Source organism: Aethalodelphis obliquidens, unplaced genomic scaffold, assembly GCF_003676395.1.
Source record: "Aethalodelphis obliquidens isolate GAN/ISIS:26980383/991018 unplaced genomic scaffold, ASM367639v1 scaffold2, whole genome shotgun sequence".
Classification (NCBI taxonomy): domain Eukaryota; kingdom Metazoa; phylum Chordata; class Mammalia; order Artiodactyla; family Delphinidae; genus Aethalodelphis; species Aethalodelphis obliquidens.
This window is the reverse complement of record NW_020837946.1, coordinates 60519811-60543674: the sequence shown is the minus strand read 5'-3', so window position 1 is coordinate 60543674 and position 23864 is coordinate 60519811. Positions and strand designations below refer to the sequence as shown.

The 23864-nt window shown below is 40.7% G+C and overlaps 1 long non-coding RNA gene across 2 annotated transcripts in view; it reads left to right on the top strand.

Moving 5' to 3' along the window:
* Positions 1–753: 753 nt before the first annotated feature.
* The window catches only part of LOC113631752 (uncharacterized), a 36260-nt gene continuing 13149 nt past the window's right edge, over positions 754–23864 (top strand). Inside the window, exons 1-5 of one of the 2 annotated variants that reach the window (XR_003437551.1) lie at positions 754–2086; positions 3496–3566; positions 14711–15241; positions 17291–17650; positions 20982–21383. This is a non-coding gene — a long non-coding RNA (uncharacterized LOC113631752). Of the gene's footprint in view, positions 2087–3495; positions 3567–14710; positions 15242–16407; positions 17651–20981; positions 21384–23864 lie in introns of those variants that run through there. The other variant, XR_003437548.1, reaches the window with a different exon arrangement.

Genomic DNA, 23864 nt, shown 5'->3' with positions numbered 1-23864 from the left:
CCACACCACATGGCATGTGGGATCTTAGTTCCCTGACCAGGGATTGAACCCATGCCCCCTGCATTGGAAGCACGGAGTCTTACCACTGGACTGCCAGGGAAGTCCCTGTAGGCGTTGCTCTGAAAGTCTCTTTCCCAGGTTTTTTTGTTTGTTTTTCAATGGGGAAAATTTTTTTTTAAAGTTTGCTTATTGAAAACGCTGTCAGATTTCTCTATAAATTGTACTCTGAGTACCATACCTTTTACATTGCTAAAAGGATCAGAGGACTGTTTCAAAACTGTCATGGTGTCCTCCATATAGGATCTGAGCTGGAACTATATACTCTGTAGTGTGGAAGGGAGCCAAGATGTAAGCAATCAAAGCAGACGCAGTTTAAGTTGGGAAAAAACCTATTAAAAGTGCTGGTTATTACAGAATTCTGTGTTCATAGTAATGTATCCTTGAGAAAATACATAATTCATAATGGATGAATTGTTGGATTTTTTTCCAAATAAAAAAGGATAATTAGCATCTAAGTAGTGCCAATACTCATTGAATCTTAATTTAACTGTTCATTTAGTCTTTTTAAAATAATTAATTAATTTATTTATTTATTTGGCTGCATTGGGTCTTAGTTGTGGCATGCGGGATCTTTCATTGCGGTGTGGGCGTCTCTCTAGTTGTGGCTTGCAGGCACTAGAATGTGCGAGCTCAGTAGTTGCAGCACGCGGGCTTAGTTGCCCCGTTGCAAGTGGGATCTTAGTTCCCAGACCAGGGATGGAACCTGCATCCCCTGCATTAGAAGGCGGATTCTTAACCACTGGACCACCAGGGATGTCCCTCATTTAGTCTTTTTTTCACCTACTTTTTGCCACCTGGGAAATGTTAATGGTATTTTATGATGTGTAGGTATAATCACACCATAATAGTATATGTCCTGTTATGCAATAGAGCCATGATATTGTGTGAATTGAATTTGTATAAGTTACATCATGTTTTGTCACTGATTTATATTATTAATTTCAGGGGTACTATTTCATTTCAGATTGATCTTAATTGGCAAGTACTTCTGACACCTTTTAAATGTATGGCTCAAGCACATTGTCATGTAATTTTACATATATCAGCTCATTCAGTTCAATTTGCAGTTGTGCTAGACATGTAATAGTGCCCACCATGCCCCGATCCCTCCAGGCAGCTCCATTTTACTGACTACATATTACCTGCATTTCCTCAGTCACAGCTAATTGGATGAGGCGGGGACAGAACACGTTGCCCACATGCAGCCTCTCCGTAGCTGGCCAACACACTATGGAGTGGCCTGTCATGAAATGGGAATGTCCTCTTTCATTTCATTCCAGATTGAGGAATAAGCATTTCAGAGGATTTTGGTTTTCTCTCTTCTAGGAACTTGAACTGGGAAATATTTCAAGAATAAGTCAGTGAGAATGGAAGCTAAATGAATGCCTAGAGACAGGAGCCATAAGGGATCAGGAAAAAGTCTCTAAAGAGCCAGATGGATTTTGTGGACCACACAGTTTCTGTTGCAACTACTCAACTGTGCCATTGTAGCCAGTAGAGACCACAGACAATAGTGAATGAATATGACTGTGATCCAATAAAGCTTTATTTACTTATTTACTTATTACTTATTTTGTATTTACTTACAAAAAAGATTTATTTATTTATGCAGGTCATATTGGACCCATAGGCCCAAAGTTTGCCAATCCCTGGTCTAGATCATGAGGTAGGGCCATGATATTTCGTGGCAGGCTGAAATGATGAGAAATCAAGAACAATGTGGTAAAGAGACAATGCCGATGGTAGAGAGGAAGAATTGATAGTAGATGACAGGAAACACAAGTGGACAGTGGAGGAGTCTTAGGGAGGTGGCCAACTCAGATTAATGGTAAGTACTAGAGTGAAGATCCACAAACTCTTACTGAACTCACAACTTCTGTTTTCTTTTCTTGGAGTTGAGCCATTATGCTATTGAGGAAGGTTAGACTAGACCACCTGAAGGCTACGCAAAGAGAGACCTTGGAGGGTGCGAAGTCACCTTGGATGTTCAAGCTTCAGATGAGCTCAGATGCATGAGAGATTCCAGGTGAGATCAACAGAACTACCCAGGTGAGCTCCAGTCAACCCACAAAATCATGAGAAACAACAAATTGTCCTCATTTTAAGCCACTATGTTTTGGGGTGGTTTGTTACAGATCAATGGATGTGAAACACCATTCTTATTTTAAAAATCTAAATGGGTGTAAACTAAATTTAAATAGGAAGTGTTTTCCAGAGTACGTTCTGCAGGGCTTATTACATTCTCCTTAGGGGTTTTGTTTATTTTGTTTTGTTGAAAAAAGAAGTTTGGGAAACAGAGTTAAACAAACATATTTCTCTAATGTAAGACTTTGCAGACTTTCCCTCAACATTTATTATGAACATTTTTTTGCGGGGGCAGGCAAGCCAAAATTTATTGTGTTGGTTTTTTTGTTGTTGTTGTTGTTGTTTGCAGTATGCGGGCCTCTCACTGTTGTGGCCTCTCCTGTTGCGGAGCACAGGCTCTGGACACAGACTCAGCGGCCATGGCTCACGGGCCCAGCCGCTCGGTGGCATATGGGATCCTCCCGGACCGGGGCACGAACCCGTGTCCCCTGCATCGGCAGGCGGACTCTCAACCACTGCGCCACCAGGGAAGCCCTGTTGTTGTTGTTTTTAATTGAAGTATAGTTTATTTACAATGTTGTGTTAGTATCTGGTGTACAGCAGTGATTCAGTTATTCATATATATATCACAGGATGTTGAATATAGTTCCATGTGCTATAAAATGGGACCTTGTTGTTCAACATTTTCAAACATACAGAGAAGTTGAAGAATTACAGAGTGAACAACGTTCACATACCTACCACCTAGAGTCTATAATTAACAATTGCTATATTAGCTTTATCATATTTCTATGTATCCATCCCTTTATTCATCAAATACTCTATCTTAAATTTTTATACATTTCAAAATGTTGCAAACATCAGTAAATTGGTGTGGGGGACATTCTTAGTTTGTTCACTATCATAAAGGGAAAGTATTCAATATTTTATCATTAAATATATCATGTATGACCTTCATCCAGTTGATGAACTTTAATTTGCTGAATTTTTTTTGGAAGTCATGAGTGAAATTGTGTCAAATGATTCTTCTGCATCAACTGAAATAATCATATTGCTTTTCTCCTTAATTCTGTTAACATGGTGAAATACACTGATGAATTTATGAATATTGAACCAACTTTGCATTCTCGTCATCTGTATTACAACTAGATATATTATAAACCCACAATATAGTGTTAAAAGTTTTGCTTTATATAATCATAAGTATTTTAAAGAAATGAAGACATACTACACTCATGTTGCTCAGACCATATTTCAAATTAAAAATCTTCTTACAAAAAAAAAAGAAAGAAGAAATGCAGAAGTAAAAAAATAACCTTTTAAAACTTACCCACATATTTTCTTTTCCAGTGTTCTTCATCCCTTCCTGAAGTCTGTTTCCATCTGGCATCATTTATCCTCATCCTGAAGAACTTCCTTTGGTAATTCTTTTTTTTTTTTTTTCTTTGGTAATTTTTTAGTGCAGGTCTGTTGATGATAAATACTTCTTTGGTTTCATTTTTCTAAAAATAGTCTATATAATTTTCATTTTTGAAGGATGTATTCACTAGACGTAGAATTCTGGGTTGACAGATTTTTCATTTTGGCACCCTAAAGATGTCATTCAACTGTGTTTTGGCCTCAATGATTTATAATGTTAAGACAGTAGTCAGGGGAATTTCCTGGCGGTCCAGCGGTCAGGACTCGGCACTCTCACTGCTGGGGCCCGGGTTTGATCTCTGGTGGGGGAACTAAGGTCCCACAAGCCAGGAGGCGTGGCCAAAACCAAACAAACAAACAAATGAAGACAATAATCAGTTGTATTATTGTTTCCTTGTAGGTAATGTGTCTTTTGTTCCTGGCCACTTAGAGTCTGTCATACAGAGTGAAGTAAGTCAGAAAGAGAAAAACAAATACTGTATGCTAACACATATATATGGAATCTAAAGAAAAAAAAAAATGGTTCTGACAAAACTAGGGGCAGGACAGGAATAAAGACACAGATGTAGAGAATGGACTTGAGGACATGGAGAGGGGGAAGGGTAAGCTGGGACGAAGTGAGAGAGTGGCATGGACATATATACACTACCAAATGTAAAATAGATAGCTAGTGGGAAGCAGCCACATGGCACAGAGAGATCAGTTCGGTGCTTCAAGATTTTCTTTTTATCTTTGCTTTTCAGTAGTTTAATTGTGATATACCTGGGTGTACATTTTTTTTTTTAAATTATGCTTTGCGTTTACTGAGCCTCTTGAATCTATAAATTTACGTCTTTTATCAAATTTGGGAAATTTTTAGCCATTGTGTCTTAAAATATTTTTCTGCTGCATTCTCTCTTCTCATTCTAGAACTCCATTTACAATGTGTTTGAGCTTTTGATATTGCTCTCAGGTCACTGAGGCTCTGTTCATTTTTTAAAATTATATACATTTTTAGTAAATAAGAGTTTAAGTCATTTTACATTTCTATATTTTATATCCCCTCTTCTACTAAAAAAAAAAAAAACCGAAATTTTAATTTTGAAATAATTATAGACTCACAGGAAGTTTCAAATGTAGAACAGAGGTATTTGACCCAGTTTGCCCCAATGATTATATCTTATGTAATTATAGTATAATATAAAATTGTCATTGGAACAATGTGAGTATATAGTTCTATGCCACTTTATCATGTGTAGATTCATGATATCACCACCACAATCAAGATCCAGAACTATTACAACACCACAAATATCTCTCGTGGTACTCTTTTATATTCTCATCCACTTCCTCTCCCCCCACACCATTTATATTCTCTACCTTCCCTCCCCACCCATTTTTATTATGGTTGTTTTAAATATTTCCTCTACCGATTGAGAATCACATCAGACAGTATTATAATTTTTTTTAATACATTTATTTATTTATTTTATTTTTAGCTGCATTGGGTCTTCGTCGCCGTGCGCGGTCTTTCTCTAGTTGCGGTGAGCGGGGTCTACTCTTCATTGTGGCGCGCAGGCTTCTCATTGCAGTGGCTTGTTGCAGAGCACAGGCTCTAGGCGCATGGGCTTCGGTAGTCATGGCACGCGGGCTCAGTAGTTGTGGGCTCAGTAGTTGTGGCTCGCCGGCTCTAGAGCGCAGGCTCAGTGGTTGTGGCACACGGGCTTAGTTGCTCCACGGCATGTGGGATCTTCCTGGACCAGGGCTCGAACCTGTGATCCCTGCATTCACAGGCAGATTCTTAACCACTGTGCCACCAGGGAAGCCCTCAGTATTATAATTTTTGATTCAACCATCAAACAAAGTTTAGAAGACCCAAGATTAGGAGGAAATCTATTGTATTTACCCTATATATTTACTCTCTCCACTGTTAGGCTTTCCTTCCTGATGTTCCAAGATTACTTTCTTTTTAGAAAACACTCTTTAACCTTTCTTTTAGGGTACGTCTGCTGGCAACACATTCTCTTAGTTTTCCTTTGTCTGAGAATGACTATTTCCTCTTCATTCTTGAAGGATATTCCCAGTGAATATTGAATTCTGGGTTGACAGTTTTTTCTTTCAGCACTTGGAAAATGTTACCCCATTCCTTTCTGGCCTCTAAGGTTTCTGATGAGAAATCTGTGGTCATTTAAATTGTTTTTCCCTTATAGGTCAGGTTGTTTTCTCTCTTGTTGCTTTCAAGATTTTTCCTTTGTCTTTTGTTTTTGGAAGTTTGATTGTGATGTGTATTGGCATGAATTTCTTTGTCCATTTATTACAAGCATGTTTCCATTTCTATCCCTGAGCATAACTACAATAGCCACTTTATAATCTTTGTTTACTAATACCAATGTCTTGATCATTTTGAAATGAGTTCCCATTAATTGCCTTTTCTCTTGAATTTGGACACATTTAGGTATTTCTTTGTATGTCTACCAATTTTTATTGTATCCTAGACATTGTGAATGGTTGAAGAGACTCTGTGTTCTGTTATATTCCTCTAAAGAATATTGACCTTTTGTTTTAATAGGCAGTTAACTTGGTCAGACTGACACTATACACTATTTATCTTGCAGCAAGCAGCAGCTGAAGTTTCTGCTCAATTCTTTTAGCTTAGATGAGTTGCTTGGAATCTACCCATGCATATATAGTTCAAGGGCAGCCAAAGATGTGAGTAGAGTTTATGTGTAGAATTTAAGGCTCTCCCTTATAGGCTCTGTTCTTCCCAGGATCCTCCCCCTTCTTTCAAGCTCCTGTGGTCACACTGAATTTTGTCCTCTGGTTCTTCAACCAAGTAAAACAGTGTTTTCTGTTGAGTTTCAGCCTCCTTGCTTTACAGAGACCAGGGCCTTCCCTCAGCAAAAAAGCTAAAAATGGAAACTTATCTAGTGCCATTCCCTTTTTACAAACATAGGCTGTACTCCAATTTCTGTCTGGTTTTCATTGCTTTGCAGTGTCTTCAGGTAGTTTTTTTTGTTTTATTTTGTTTTGTTTTTGTTTTGTTTTTTTTTTTTGCAGTACGCGGGCCTCTCACTGTTGTGGCTTCTCCCATTGCAGAGCACAGGCTCCGGATGCGTAGGCTCAGTGGCCATGGCTCATGGGCCCAGCCACTCTGCGGCATGTGGGATCTTCCCAGACCGGGGCACGAACCCGTGTCCCCTGCTTCGGCAGGCGGACTCTCAACCACTGCGCCACCAGGGAAGCCCTTTCAGGTAGTTTTTAAAAAATATTTTTTCCAGAACTTTTAGTTGTTATCTGTGGAAGCGTTTATCCAATAGAAGCTACTCCTCCATTACTAGAAACTAGAACTTTGCAACACTTTTAATTGCTAATATATAATATGAATCTCCAAGACAGACAATATAATGTGCAGTATTTTACTAACTGATTTTGACCAGAAAGGTCTTGTTTGTTTGTTTTAATGGAACAACTGCAGAATGACTGCTTTGCTTTGGGAAAAGCTGATCAGAGGACCGCCTTATTCAAGGTGCCCTTACAACTTCTTGCCAAATCCAGACCTTGCTTATCATCCACTTAGATTTAATGCTCACTTAATTAAATGCTGTAGAAAACATACCTGCTTTAAACACCTTGCAATTAAGACGAGTTTGACCTTCGTTATAAGGTAAGAATTGTAAGGTAATATTAAGTGATTGTGTTCACCACTTAAAATGTCTGAACATCTAGGTTTGTGCCACTGGACAAGAGAAAAATTCTGAATATGAGATTGTATTCTGGCAGCTTGACACTTAGAGATGGGAATACAGACAAAACAAATATGTACAGAGATAGGTTCATGAGGTGATAGGCACCATGTGAAGGCAAAGGCATTTTTTACATGGGCTCTGAAAGGAATCTACTACTGACCAATTCAGTACTTTGTTCCAAGTGAGTAACCCATTTGTATTTTCCCAACTTTTTATTTTTTAATTTTAAACTGTAGAGTAATTGAAAAATAGTATAATAAACACATATATCCTCTATAATGATTTACATTTTGCATTTCCCACATTTGCTTTCTGTCTCTTTCTCTGTGTCTCTCCCAGTCTCCTTCCCCACCATAGTTTTTAAGGTAAGTTGCAAACGTAAGACTTTACCCATAGATACTTCAGCTTGCATCTCCTAAAAATAAATTAATTGCATAATATCATCTAATATCCATTTGAGAAAAGCATATAGATCTTGTCCCAGGTGATGTTTTTGGGGTAAGTTAATTTCCCTCCTTAGTACAGAAATCATATCTCTTTTCAGAAAAAAACTGATTGTGAAGTAGAAGAGGGAAGCAGAGGTGAAAAAGGGTGGAAAAGATCTTGTGAAGCTAATACTGGTTACTAGTGTGTGAAGTACACACAGTACCTAAGGTCCTATTGTATAGCATAATAGTCTCTGCAATTCTATTCTGGTTTACAATACTACGTTGATACGGCCAATTAACTGCTTTACGTAGTGGTTGCCTGCGAGGCTTAGGACCAAGCACCTCCCTGAAATAGCTTACAAGATGGTTGGGAGCTGGCAAAACAGACCAAACATTGCTCCACCTTCTGCGCCTTGCTAACCTCAGCATCTCGTCTAAAACTCGAATCAGGCATCACCTAGGAAAACCCCTCTCTGGCTCCCTCTCCTCTCCTGTGCTCCTGGTCCCACTACCCCTTGGTCTGGGTGGAGCATTTCTCCTCAGAGCATTCAAAGAACCCTGCTCCTGCCACGAGCCCTTCTTATCAGACTGTACCTGTTGCTCTTTGGCTCTCCCTTCCTGATTTCTGTAAGTGTAGAGAGTTTGAATTTGCACCCCCAGGCTTATGGTAGGGCCAGGTAGATGGATAGATGTTGAATGTTTATGAAGGGTAATCACCAAGAGAAACAGATAGCAAGAGAGATGGCCGGTGCTGGGAAAGAGAAGCTGGGGCGGGGCCGCAGAATTGCTGAGAGCTGCTTCCCTCTGTGCCTGGACAGTGGGATTGTGGGGCTGGTCCTAGGCTGAATTAAACTTCCCTTCCTGGCTCACTGGCCTTTTTTTGTTTTTTTGTTTTTTGGCTGCATTGGGTCTTCATTGTTGGGTCTTTGTTGCTGCGTGCGGGCTTTCTCTAGTTGCAGTGAGCCAGGGCTTCTCTTCGTTGCGGTACGTGGGCTTCTCATTGCGGTGGCTTCTCTTGTTTCGGAGCACGAGCTCTAGGCACGTGGGCTTTAGTAGTTGTGGCACACGGGCTCAGTAGTTGTGGCTCACGGGCTCTAGGGCTCAGGCTCAGTAGTTGTGGCTCACGGGCTTAGTTGCTCCGTGGCATGTGGGATCTTCCCGGACCAGGGATCGAACCTGTGTCCCCTGCATTGGCAGGCAGATTCTTACCACTGCGCCACCAGAGAAGTCCTCACTGACCTTTTTTCTTAGTGTCTTCCCTCCCTAGTTTCTCAGTGCCCTAACCCTTCTGTTTTTCTCTCATCAAAAGCCATTCACACTAACACGTGGCAAGATAGGGAGGAGGAAGGAAAGTAAAAGAGGGCTGAGGCAAGGGGAGTAGTGACAACTTTTAAGTGTGACTTTATTCATCCCAGGGAGAGCAGAAGTACAAACACAACTCAAGTGTGTGCAAGAGTGTGGAGTGGTGATTAAGATTCAGTTCCCACAAGATAGAAAATCATTCTTTCCTTACCTAGCCTTCCACTCCCATTTTCTGTCTCTGTCTGTCTGTCTGTCTGTCTCTGTTTCTCTCTCTCATACACACACACACACACACACACACACACACACACACGTCTCCCTAACCTGCAGTTTGTCAGTTTAAATCAGCATGCAAAACTGCATACATGTGGGCTTCCCTGGTGGCGCAATGGTTAAGAATCTGCCCGCCAATGCAGGGGACATGGATTCAAGCCCTGGTCCAGGGAGAATCCCACATGCCGCGGAGCAACTAAGCCCATGCGCCACAACTACTGAGCCTGTGCTCTAGAGCCCGCGAGCCACAACTACTGAAGCCCGCACGCCTAGAGCCTGTGCTCTCCAACAAGAGAAGCCACCGCAATGAGAAGCCCGCGCACCACAACAAAGAGTAGCCCTGCTCACCGCAACTAGAGAAAGCCCATGCACAGCAATGAAGACCCAACACAGCCAAAAATAAAAAAAAAACAACAACAACAACAAAAAAACCCTGCATACATGTTTCTTTGCTTCATTAAAAAGACTTTAAAAATTCTATTTCCACCCTCCATAATTATATTAAATGTATAAAGTTGTTCTCCCCACTCCCTGTTCATTTCTTGGGTTCATGATCTTCCCAAGTACAAATACTTGATTGATTTCAAGAAGGGAGCCCACAAGATCTGTAGGTTGTGAAAATCTCTGGTCCTCCTTCAAGGAGGACGAGAAGAGGAGCCCAGAGCATCGGTGGTCGAGAGCCGTTTTCCTGCTGGATCCTTGCTCCCAGAGGCAACCCAGTGCATGGCCGCTGTGTTCTCATATTTCCAGAGCACTGGATTGGAAGCAGGTGCAAATGGAGACCGAGAATCATTCTTGTCATGACTATCTGTATGGCAAATCTTCTTTAAAGGTTTCTTGTCTTTGGAAACAGTGTCCAATAGAATGGACAAATACAATGTTATGCTATAAAAACATTATGTCAAAACTTGTGTTGTAGGTGAATACTTAACAATATGGAAAAATATTGTTAAGTAAAATAATATATGAAACAATTTGTAAACGTGAATGTGCATATATATATGTGTGTGTGTATATATATGCATATATACATAACTGAAAGCATAATATACTGAATAATTAGTTAATAATGGTTCTCTTTGGGTCAGAGTAGGATAATGGGCATTTAAAATTTACCTCTTTTTGTTTTATGTGTATTTCCTATAATTAACATGCATTACTTTTGTACTAAGATAAACATTTACAAGTACTTAAAATTATGTTTTATTAGAAATCCATCTGCCTGGTTGACATCATCCAAATCTTGGTTTAGTCTAATTTAACAAGAAATCAAAGACAATATTTTTAAAATCAAAATAAATGCTTTGTTAACATCAGGAAGGAGGCACCAAAGCATCTGCTAAAAACCCAACTTGGTCAGACACCAGAATGGCCCAAGGATCCTCGTGCTTTGCAGCACTGTTGATCTCCCAGATCCCCAGAGGCATAAATGTTGAAAGTTTCCGAAGGTAATGCAAATTACTGGAATCTGGGCAGTGTAGAAGTGTGAGAACTGGACAAAACAGGAAGATCTGGATTCTGGTAAGAACGCTATCATCGTCCAGGAGTGTAGCCTAGAAAAAGTTCCTTGATCTCTATCCTCTCCAAAAACAGACCCTTCTTATTGACTCAGTAATTATTTATTGGGGCTTCCCTGGTGGCACGTGGTTAAGAATCCGTCTGCCAATGTGGGAGACACGGGTTTGAGCCCTGGTCCAGGAAGATCCACATGCCGCGGAGCAACTCAGCCCGTGCGCCACAACTACTGAACCTGCGCTCTAGAGCCTGTGGGCTACAACTACTGAGCCTGCATGCCACAACTACTGAAGCCCACGTGCCACAGCTACTGAAGCCCGCACACCTAGAGCCTGTGCTCTGCAACGAGAGAAGCCACCGCAATGAGAAGCCCGCGCACCCCAAAAAAGAGTAGACCCTGCTCGCCGCAACTAGAGAAAGCCCACGCACAGCAAAGAAGACCCAACACAGCCAGAAATAAATAAATAAAGTTATTTAAAAAAATTATTTACTGAGGCTCTCCTGTGTGCGCAGGCACTGACCTAGGCTCATGCTGGAATGCTGTGAGTCTATGTTATTTTACAGACTTGCACTCAATTTAATTTACACCACCATTTCCATTTTTCTGCAACAGAATTATCTAGAATTCTCAAGGTTTAAGGGTGGAGTAAAACTTTGTAATCTAGATATGGAGGACTCTAGAAAGGAGAGGAAGTGGGTGGCTCCTTGTAACAAAAAGGCAAGACGGTGGTAAGGGATAAATGGAGGAAAGAGTTGGAGATGGACCCAAACCAAACCCACGTGGCTCAGAACAACCTGGGGGAAGGGAAGAAAAGGGAGAAACCCTGAGCCAAAGCAACGGGGAAACTTGCAGATCATGGTGGTAAATTCCTAAGCATGATTGTCTAAATGCCTTGTTTTCCTTGAAGTACAATACATTATTCTTTTCAGGCAACCACAGTCTGAACCAAACAATGTTGATTGTGTTTGCAATTACTGCAGGAGAGGGAGAGATTAAGCTAAACATCTTTGTCCTTGGAGATTAAAGACTGTACCTAATGGGTAAGATCATAGATTTTGACCAATATAGGGAACATGTGCCCAAATCAGTAGGAACTGGTGTTTTGTTTCAGAAAAACTACACAGACTAACCATAATCATAAAGGACATAATAGGTCAGGGAAAGTTGTTTTTATACTTCTCAGAAGATACTTAGTTACATTGCTAGACACAGCACTTTATATTGGTTGTAATATATCTTCATTTGATTGTTTTTCCTCATTGCACAATAAGGTGCTTGCCAAGAAAATTCAAAGGCCTGTCAGTTATTAACAACTGAGAAACAAACTAGTTGGAATACGCTCACATAAGGACATGCACTCACGTTCAAACGCAAACACACACAGACATGAATAAAGGCCATCTGAGAAAAAGAAATACAAGGCATTCAGCAAGGAAAACTGACCACTAATCAGACTTTCACTTTGAGACCAAGAATAACTTTGGGCAAAAGTTGGTGAGCATATTCCCTCTTTATGAGAATCCAAACAGCCCAATGTCATGTTATGTTAAAGGGCTCCCCTGTGCTCAGTTATCTTAGCTGAATATGGAGCCGGTGTACTGTATGTCAAACTAGACGGTGGTTGGTAGAAATGTAGAACCACTTAGGTGCTCTGACAACAGGACTGAAGATGTTTCTGGCCATTAGGACAGTTTGATTCATTAAAAGAACACTAACAGCAAAATAAATTCCTGTTTCATTACACACAAGAAATAATCAAGTTCCTTGATTAATAACCCATATGGCTGATGGGTTCTCATCCTTGTGTTAAGAAACTAGAAAAAGCTCAACTGAGATCATCTTAATGTTCACTCAATTAATAATTGAGGTCATATGAATCCAGAAATGTGCCATTTGATGATTTTTGCAGATGTTACATGCACGGACTAGTGCTCTGTGTATTTTCTAACATTATTGGAGTATTTTATGTGTGCAAAGGCCTTCTAGAAAGCTTCTGGGCCTTGCCTCCCTCTCCTTCAGACATCTACAGCTCTGCTTTCCTAAGTAAAATGTTGTAGCATTATAATGCTTTACCAGTTGTACATTACATATTATGTAATTAAATATGGAAAGTACACTCTATGGTTCCAAGCTTTATCACTTACTGATTGTAAGACCTTCAGCAAGTCAGTCTCTCTGAATTATAGCTTCTACATCTGTAAAATGGAGCTAAGAATACGTTTTTATTGGTGGTTTTAAAACAAGTCCTCACATTCTTTGACACTGTTCCCATGAAAAGGTGGAGTCCAATTCCCCTCCCCTAATACATGGCCCAGACTCGGTGACTCACGCCTAAAGAATGGAATGTGGCAGAAATAATACTATGTGACTTCTGAGGAGACAAACTTCCCTCCGGCTCTCTCTCTTGGAATGCTTGCTCTTGGAGCCTAATCACGTCACCATTTAGTGACAGAGCCAAGCTGTCGCAGGGAAAGTTCACGTGTAGGTCACATGTAGGTCAAGTGTAGGTATTCCGAAAACAGTTAGAGATGAGCTCCCAGCGGACAGCCAAACATTAGACACCAGACATGTGAATGAGTGAGTGAGTTTTCAGGTTATTCTAGCCCCTGGTCCTGTAGCCAGCCCAGCTGACACTGAGTACAGCAGAGAGAAACTGTCTTCTCTAAGTTCTTCCAAAATTGTAGGTTAATGAGCAAATAAATGTCATTACTGTTTTAAGCCATGAAGGTTTGGGGTGGTTTGTTATGTAGCAACAGACAACTGGAACAGATTTTGGTATCACGATGAGAATTGAAAACATACAGCAACGACTTCAGGACTGGACAGCAGGCAGAATTTGGGAGGGTCTTCAAGAGACTGTTAAAGAAAACCTCATGGTTCTTGAAGATGTTATTGGTTAGGGGTGACAGGAAAGTGAGGAAATGTTATTGGGAGCTGTCATATAGTGGTAGAAAGTTAGCAACAGTGTCATCTATGGTAACATGGAAGATAAAAAATATACCAATACTCTGGTTCCTCTTCAGAACGCATAAGTCTTTCGCCTTTTACTAAAAATATACCAAATTACGCAAATGACCTATCTAAGGAGATTTTCAGGAAGAGCCTTGCATGTGCTGCCTGGTTATTCTTACTGACTACAGTAGAATGCAAGAAGAGAGAGAAACTAAAGAAAGAATTGTTAAATATATAGCAGGCAGGAATTGCTAGGTTTGAAGTAACCGTTTCTCCTTCCTCACCTCGTCATATGGCAAAATAAATGGCTTCCAAGTGAAGATCAAATCCAGAGTCCTGTCGTGAAACACGGCCCAAAGGTGAAGTCAGGGGTGTGACTATAAAACTCTTTGTTAAGACTCAGGAAGTTTTAAGGTGTTGCTTCGTTGACCCTTTCAAGCATACAAAAGACCTGCAAAGCATCGATGTTCTCAGACAGCAGCTTTGGAGCCACTGAGGTAGAGAAGGGCTAAGTGAGATTGGTGGGTATGGCTTTTGCCAAACAGAGTTGGTTATAAATTGATTCATAAGAAGCCTACAAAAAAAAATTTTTTTTTAAGAATTGTAATCAGCTTAGACCAAGAGGGACATTCAGGCCTTTGAATTCCCAAAGGGCACGAAGCAGTCCAAGAGAACTACCTGGCTGCAAAGATGGACTACTTTTAGTGGAAAAGGAAAAATGACTCAAAGGGTGGAATTGAGTCCAGCTATGGTGAACAACTTCCAGGAAGGAAGACCGGGTCCTCATCAGGGAACTGGCAACACACACTCAGGTGGATTTCAGAACAGCTGTGAACCAGGGACTGCCGTGTGCTTCCCATTTTTCTCCTTTTTGAACAAAAGTGTCTATAGCTTGACATGCCATCGTGTATTGGGTGTGGTGGACAGACGGCTTGTCTCTTGATTCACAGGTCTTCAGATTGGGAGAAGCTGCACACAGGGGACGGGACCCAAGGAGCCTCAGCCACCCCTGGCCCTGATGTACGTGTCCAGATCATGGACCTCAAGCCTGATGCTACCGTAGGTACAATGTTTTAGGGATCTAGAGAGAGGTGAGTAAGTATATCTTACATGTAGGGGGAAATGTAAATAATTCATGTTCAATGGGCAGATTGTGAGGTCTTAAAACATGTCCGCAAATTCTTTGATATTCTTGCCAACAAAAGATGCAGCCTAATTCCCCTTCCCTTGGAAGTGGCTGGCCTCAGTGACTTGCTTCTAACAAATAGAACATGGCAGAAGCAATCCTGTATGACTTCTCAGATGATCACAAAAGAAGAGGCAGCTTTTGCCTTGTTTCTTTTCTCTTGGCATGTTTGCCTTTGGAATCCAGCCACCACTGTGGTAGGCGGCCAAGCAGCCACAGGGAAGGGCCCTGTGGAGGTGTTCTGGCCACAGCCCAGCTGCTGTCCTGGCTCCCAGCCAGCATCACCTGGCAACCTGTGAGTAAGCGAGTTTGCAGATGGTCCCAGCCACCAGTCTCAAGCCACCCCAGGTATGCCCTGGGAAGCAAAGACAAATTGTCCCTGCCAAGCCCTGCCCAAATTACAAATTCATGAGAAAAATAAATGCAGTCATTGTTTTAAGGCATTAAGTTTTGGGGTGGTTTGTCACGTGGCAAGAGATAATGGGATGTTGATGGGTAAATGGTTACTAGAAATATCCACATATGTAAATACAACCTTGTAACAGTTACAAGATTTTAGGCATTATAAACTACAATTTCTTTATGGTCCTCAGCTCTATCACCTACTAATTGTGAGACCTTTAGTAAGTCAGTCTCCTGAGCATCAGTTTCTGCAACTGTAAAATGGAGATGAAAATACTTGTCTTAAAAAAACATTTATGAAGATTATGTAGCAACAAAGTAAATGATATGTTATTATAGGTTATAAAACTAGATTCAAATGATTGCAACTGTAAAAATGTGCAGATGAGAAATAGATGGATTCGGTTAGTAGGCTTAAAAGTCATTTTTCCTTCCATTTTCCAAATTTCCATAAGATTATTTACTTCAGTAATAATAATTTAAAAGAAAAGTATTTTCAAAAATCCCACTGTGCACTCCCAGCCCAAACCAGGGAGTCAGTCAGTGGTTATTTCTTCTCAACCTCCCTGACAGTTAAATCAGGTAAATGGTTAGGAAGAGGAGCGGACAAAATGGCTTCTCGTCTCTTAGAGTTTGGGGGTCAATAGAGGATTGACTCCAGAACCCAGATTTCTTACCTCCCCAGTTAGCGTGCCATTTCTTCCACCTGTAACCTCAGTACTACTTTAATCTATGTGGGCCAAGCATTAGAACCAATGCCACATGAGATGCCCTGTATTTAACCGGCAGTCCCAGCCATCTGAGCTTAGAGGCATGTAATCCAATGATCAGGGGAGCCTGTCAAAATGAATATGGTGGGGGCTTCCCTGGTGGTGCAGTGGTTAAGAATCCACCTGCCAATGCATGGGACACGGGTTCGATCCCTGGTCTGGGAAGATCCCATATGCCGCGGGGCAAGTAAGCCTGTGCACCACAACTACTGAGCCTGTGCTCTAGACCCCGCAGGCCACAACTACTGAAGCCCCTGGGCTTAGACCCCGGGCTCTGCAACAAGAGAAGCCACCACAGTGAGAAGCTCGTGTACCGCAATGAAAACCCAACACAGCCAAAAATAAATAAATTAAATTTAAAAAACAACAACAACAAAAAAAACCAGATGAGTTAATTGGGTAGGAAACACTTGTAAAAAAAAAAAAAATGCATATGGTGGAGTCTGCCTCCACCATATAATACCTGGGGTCTTTGCATATTAAGTAATGATTCTGAGAGAAAATCATCCTGAATTACAAGGGTGCACCCTAAATCCAATGACACAGACAGAGAGCACAAGGACATGTGAAGGTGGGTTTAAACAGAGGCTGGAGTTATGTAGCCACAAACCAAGAAACGTCTGGAGCCACTAGACGCTGGAAGAGGCAGGGAACGGATTCTCCCTTAGACCCCAGAGGGAGGACAACCCTGAGGACACCTTGATTACAGCTTCTAGCTCTCAGAACTGTGAGAGAATAAATTTCTGTTATTTTAAGACACCAAGTTTGTGGTAATTTGTTATGGTAGCCCTAGGAAAGTAATGCAATAGATGAATCTCACAAATCATAACATTGAAGGAAAAAAGATTCAAGTTACAGGAGAAAAACCATTGAAATGAAGTTTTTAAAACACGAAAACTGATGCTTTATAATACTTACAGATACATATATATTGACAAAACCATAAAGAAGCAAATGGGAATGACAAACACCAAATTTAGGGGAGTGGAAAGTGTGAAGTGATGGGAAGGAAGGGAACACAATGGAGTTTCACAGAGGGCTTCACCTGTACCGATAACATTGTGTTTCTTAAGCTGAGTATTGTGGTCAGGCATGATCAATTTCATATTTTTATGTTGTTGTGTACGACTGAACTATTTAATAATAATTAAATTTTAAATAAAATTTAAAAGGAAAAACGACAAGAAGGAAAGTCGGTGATGGCACCTTGAAGGCGGGAGCTTCCTTCTTGGATAACACATGACCTTTCAAATGTCAGCCAGGACATGATTTGGTGCATATGTACCTTCAGATACTTAATAAATGGATGAAAATCACTTCGTTAATATTCAGTGTTCTCATGTCATTTATAAATAATTCCAACAGTAACCTTTTTCCCTGGGAAAACACCTGTACAGTGTTGACTCTGATTACTCCCTGTGGATATTGTTTAGCTAAAAATTAATATATCATACTTTCTAGAATGACAGACTGTGGACTGGAATAAGAGAAAACAGTAATTTATAAGATGGAGTAATTATTGGAGGATCCAGGTACTATTTACTTTCTTCTTTGTTCTCAAGCCAACAAAATTATTGAGTCCATGTTCCGAGTCCTTTATTGACCTCAATCTTAGGTTGTCTATCATAAAACAATAGTGTAGTGGATTAATAACCACCACAAATCCATAATAAACCACACAGGCCCTTTGTCTTCCAAGGTAATAAGTGAACTCAGCTGAAGCATTATCAAAGTGTCACTGACTAGCTGGGCTGTGGAGCCCTTGCTCCTTGGGTGGCTGAGGCCGCCTCCCTGGCTGTGCTATCTGGACTGTCCACGAGGTGGCAGCAACTGCACGGCTGTCAACAAGCAGCCTCCAAGGGCAACCAAGGCCGCCATTGACTTCCTCACCACCAACAGGGCGGTTGTAGTTTGTCAGATTTGGTTGTTTCTTTTAGTGCTGGGATTTAGAAAAGCATTGTGACCATTTCCAATTAAAAATTATTCAGGTTTAATCACAAGTAACATAAACAATAGTTTGATATCTAGTATAAACAGCCTCACCTTGTTTTCTTTCCTTTTTTTTCTTTTTCTCAATATACTTGGTGAAATGCTTTACTATTTTAAAACCACGCCTACTTCCCAAAGTGTACCAGTCATGTGAATAATTTCACATAATAAGACATACAGTTATATTGTGAAGGTACAGTGGAAGTCAACAGCTAAAATATTCAGAGAAAGAGTCTTTCAAACAATTTGCATTTTACAAAGGGCAGAATCATTTGACAGCAGGTAAATTACAGCTGGTTCCAGTGGCCTCTTCTTGTAGGACACTATTGCTAAAATCCAGATTCAGCTAGGAAATGTCACACCAAGTCTCTAGCTTTCTTACTCAGTCTTACGTTGCCAGATCCGGAAGCTCTGAACCCCTTAGCACCTAAGCCCCAAAGGGTTAACAAATTAAGTCTTTTTTTTTTTTTTAACATCTTTATTGGGGTATAATTGCTTTACAATGGTGTGTTAGTTCCTGCTTTATAACAAAGTGAATCAGTTATACATATACATATGTTCCCATATCTCTTCCCTCTTGCGTCTCCCTCCCTCCCACCCTCCCTAACAAATTAAATCTTATGGACCCCTGCTCAGACCCTAGTCCAGCCATGGCCCTCTGCTTTGGTGGGGAAGGTTCTTTTTCTGTTAGGGTTGGTGCAGCCAAAAATGAAACCAAAGCCGAGATTAAAGCAGCACAAGCTTTATTCAATGGCCAGAGAATGGAGAAGTGGGAATTTAGTAGTCTCGCCCACCTGGGGAGAGGGATTTGATTTTAAAGAGTGAAGACAGAGGGAGGAGAAGTGAGGCTGATGATGGGGAAGCATATGCATTAGTTTTCCAGGGAAGGGACAGGGCTTTCTGAGGGAGTGGGGTGACACCCTCTTTTTATTCTTTTTTGGTCCTTGACTTCCACCAGTTATGGCCACCAGTAAGTATGTCATTTAATATGCTAATGTAGTAAAATCAGCATATAATGAGACTCAAGGTCTGTTGGGGGTCAGATTCATTGCCATCTTGGTTCCAGCTGGTTCCATCTGGTTTTTGTTTTTCTCTTCCTATAGCTTCCTTTCTTATCTTCAGACTCTGTGATTTAAAGATTTATATTAACTCCTGTTAAAGGTGGGGATTGGTGAGTTTTGAGCAAGGATCTGGTGCCAGCTCTGGCAACAAAATGATGATTATAAGACTGGTCCTCAGAAATTTCTGAGCCGACACTGCCTAATTTTCAAAGCAGTGTAAAGTAAGACTCTTGCACATCCCTCAGTTGTAAACATTCTAAGTATGCTTGAGATGTATAAAGAAAAAGAACGAATGAACTAGAAAAGTGCCTTCTCGGGCTTCCCTGGTGACGCAGTGGTTGAGAGTCCGCCTGCCGATGCAGGGGACGAGGGTTTGTGCCCTGGTCTGGGAAGATCCCACATGCCGCCGAGCAACTAAGCCCGTGAGCCACAACTACTGAGCCTGCGTGTCTGGAGCCTGTGCTCCACAACAAGAGAGGCCGCGACAGTGAGAGGCCCGTGCAAAAATAAATAAATAAATAAATTAATTTTTTTAAAAAAGTGCCTTCTCTAAACTTAACATAAATGTGGAACACTAGGAGCAATGTGATGACAGGAAGAACACTGGCTTTGCTTCTGGGAACACAGATTTGAGCCCTTTCCCTAAGGAACTGTGGGATCTGAGCTATCCCCTCTGTGTAATGGACTTAATACCTCTCCTACTGACCTCCTGGGTTATTGTGAGACTCACAGGGAACAAATAGTCTAGATGCTCAATAAATGTTTGTTAAATATTGTTAAATAAAATGATGGTGGAGGAACTTCCTGGCAGTCCAGTGGTTAGGACCTAGCACTCTCACTGCTGGGGCCCGGGTTCAAGCCCTGGTCAGGGAAATAAGGTCCCGCAAGCCATGCGGCATGGCCAAAAAAATAAATAAATAAAACTAAATGATGGTGGGAGGACTTTAAAAACTGTACTTTCATAAACAACCCAAAATATATAACCATAAGGTTTTATAACTAAAACAATGTAGGAATCGTTTTCAGGAATGAACTGACTATGAATATCCTTCCATCCGTACTTAGCAGTGGTTCTCAACTCTGAGGAGCTTTTTAAAATTCCCAGTGCCCAGGGTTTTTTGCGGCGCGGGGGTGGGGGTGGGAACCAGACCTTGTTTTTGTATTGTTGTTTGGTTGGCTGGTTGGTTGAAGCTCCCCAGGTGATAATAACATGTAGCCAGGATTGAGACCTATGGCTCTAGTGCAAAAGTCAGTGTCATTTTGAATATTGGCTATAATTGATTCATAGTAGAAATGAGTTTCTATTCGATAAAAATTTCTACCACTTACAGCCAGAAATACAGGGTTGTGTCTTGATCACTTTTTTTGGTTGTAACACTCTTTCTCTTTGTACAAAATAAAAATTGCTTTGATGTAGGAAATGTGAAAAGTACAGTGAAAATAAAACAAAAAATCACTCTAAATCTGTAACCACTGTTAACACATGTCCTTGCAGTTTTTCTTCCTTGTGCGTATATGTGTGTTTAAAACATAACAATGGAATCAGGCCATGTTTTGTAGCCAGCTTTGTTCACTCAGGAATACAATGCGGACATTTTCCCATGCCAGTAAACTTTCTTCTGTGACATGGTTTTTAATGGCTACTTTGCAGCCATAATTTCTTTAATCTCTTGTTAACATTAGATTCTTTTCAATTATTCTATTGTTATAAAAAATATTGCAAAGAATTCCTGTAACATGTTTTTTTGCACAACGAATGCCCTGATAATTTCTTTGAATAATTACCCCACCTTTCATCTTTACTCCTGACCAGTTGGGGCGGGCTTTTCGATGAATCAGCGAAGATGAGCTTCTTGGAAGTGCTGACACCGGTGACCTACCTCCACATTCTACAAGTGCCTCCAGAGCAGCTGGATCTCTTAGCCAATACTGTCAGGGCAGCTCAAAATTAGCCATTCAACACATCAGTGGTTCTCAAGGTTTAATGTGCCTACGAATCACCTGGCAAATGCAGAGCCTGTCAGTATGCAGATCTGGAGTGGAGGCCGAGATTCTGATTGTCAAACAGGCTCCCAGGTGACGCTGCGGCTGGTCAGTGGACCACGTGTGAAGAACAAAGACAAAGGTTACATTCCCCACTACTGAGGACACCTGTGTCTCCTCTTGCCCAGTTACCTAAAACATGATGACTTCACAAATAAAGGGTAAGGTTGAAGTGAGTATCTACTTTCAATACTGTAATGTGTTGATTCAAGCCAGTTCTTGGACCTTGCTTTTGAAAGAAAAAATTTTTTGTTCGTGACTTTTAGTGCTCTAATTTCCAGGTGACTATTAGCAGCTTTTCTTTCAATGTTAGTCATTATATGAAAGAGAAAATTCAAGGTTTTATAGCTGGGACTGATGACATACAATGGATCCCAAGAGTGGCTAAGGCAGCATACCCTTTTGTCCACTCATTATAGGAATCTTTCCACCTTCATGGGTGGCTTATCTTGGAAACATGAAGTGTAAAGAACGTGCTTCATGGTTGATGGGATTTTCCAGGAACCGTGACTTTTCTTTTTAACCAGAAAAAACTAAGCAAATGCTTCACAGTTTTTGTTTTAACAAGGTGAGCTAACCTACCATCTACTTTTTTTTCTTTTAATTTATTGTTTATTTATTTATGGCCACGTTGGGTCTTCGTTGCTGCGCTCGGGCTTTCTCTGGTTGTGGCGAGCAGGGGCTACTCTTCGCTGCGGTGTAGAGGCTTCTCATTGTGGTGGCTTCTCTTGTGGAGCATGGGTTCTAGGTGCGTGGGCTTCAGTAGTTGTGGTGCGTGGGCTCAGTAGTTGTAGCTCGCAGGCTCTAGAGCGCAGGCTCAGTAGTTGTAGTGCACAGGCTTAGTTGCTCCGCGGCACGTGGGATCTTCCCAGACCAGGGATTGAACCCATGTTCCCTGTATGGGCAGGTGGATTCTTAACCACTGGGCCACCAGGGAAGTCCTCAACATCTACTTTGAACATTGACAACACTTAGCATTTAACCAACTTTTATTACGAAAGAACAATGCATGTTCATTGTAGGAAATTTGGACAAGTTAAAAAGTAGAAAAAAAAATTACCCCTAAATCCCATCACTCAGAGATAACCGTTGATAATAATCTATGGATATTACAAACATGCTCAAGTACCTCAGCAAGTTAGGAAAACCCTCATTTCCTCTCTGGTTCATGCAACCCCTCCAGATACAAATCCTGCCCATTTTTTCTGCTCCTTATCCTAGGAGGTAGGGACAGTAAATCCGAGACACTTAAGAACTATTTCTTCTTCACATCCTTCGTCAATCATATTAAATGTTTTATTTGCGGAAAATGATTATTAGGTCATCTAAAATTTTATGATACATATTTTCATAGTGAAAAATTTCCACTTGTTCTTACAAGTGGAAATTCAATTGTGTAATGATTTTAGCTTTTTTCCAACATCAGTTTAGCAACCCTTCTTTGAGTCAGCTGCCCATACTATGACAAGCTAATTAACTACATTAACCCCTGCGTGTCAGCTCACATACTGTATTCAGTCACTTAAAATATCATAGGGTGCTGCAGAATAATTGCTAGAACTACGATTTGATCAGTATTTCAGAGTTTACAATAAGTCCATATACAGACATTTCACATGTACTTTATTGTGTTGTCACCATAGCAACTCTATGAAACATTAGTTTTATTTCTGTTTTATAAGTGACAAAACTGAGGCTCAAAGATGACAAGTGATCTGCTAAAAAATCTCATGTTCAGGGAGTGGCAGAATAAAGAAAATGTTACCTTTTTTGACTTTCTGCTACTGACCAACTCTTGTCCTTAATGTCCTTATTAAAATGTTACAGAATAAAAAAGGCTTCATGTAAAAATATAAGACAAATATGCAGATGTTCTTGCTTCCTGCTGTGCTGTAATAAATTCCTTTATCTCTGAAAATAAAATTAAAATGTAAGATATGTATGGGAACTCTATCTTTTCAGTTTTTCTGTAAATCTAAAACTGTTCTAAAAAAGTTTATTTAAATGTAAAAAAAGATAATCTTATAAAATAACACACATCATATCAGAATATCTTTTATATAACTAGTTCTTTCCTAATCTCCATTTCTGCCTTCACTGCTTTGCAATCCTGTGGTGTCCTGTAACCACAGACCTCTGGCCCTCTTGACAGTGAGGACTAGACTGCTGAGATTTTCCAGCCGAGAGACCACATTCCGCATAATCCAGAGGCTGTCAGTATAATGAAGTGTCTTTTCCAGTGTGGCCAAAGACATATTTCCCGTCTAGGTTTCTAATTCTTTCAGTCTCAGAAATGTGCTGGCATCCACCCATTAAATTTCACTCCTTTGGAAGGTGAGCATTACTAGGGATGATTGCCTTAGAACACTGGGTGTATTTCAGATCCCAATTCACCAAGCAGGTGCCTCTCGCCTTCCAAGAGCCCACGTCATTGCCTCAGGCTTCTCCGCAACAATTGAACTCCGCAACAATTACTAGCCAGCAACTCTTCTGTTAGAAGTGGGGCCCTAGCACAAGATGAGGTCACTTTACCTGCCTGATGGCGTTACACTTATAGTCGCCATTCTTTTAGCAGTTAAACAAAATCTAAGTGCTTAGCAACCCCTTTTTGTTCAAGAGGACTCCATCTTTTTCCTTTCCATCTTTTGTCTTC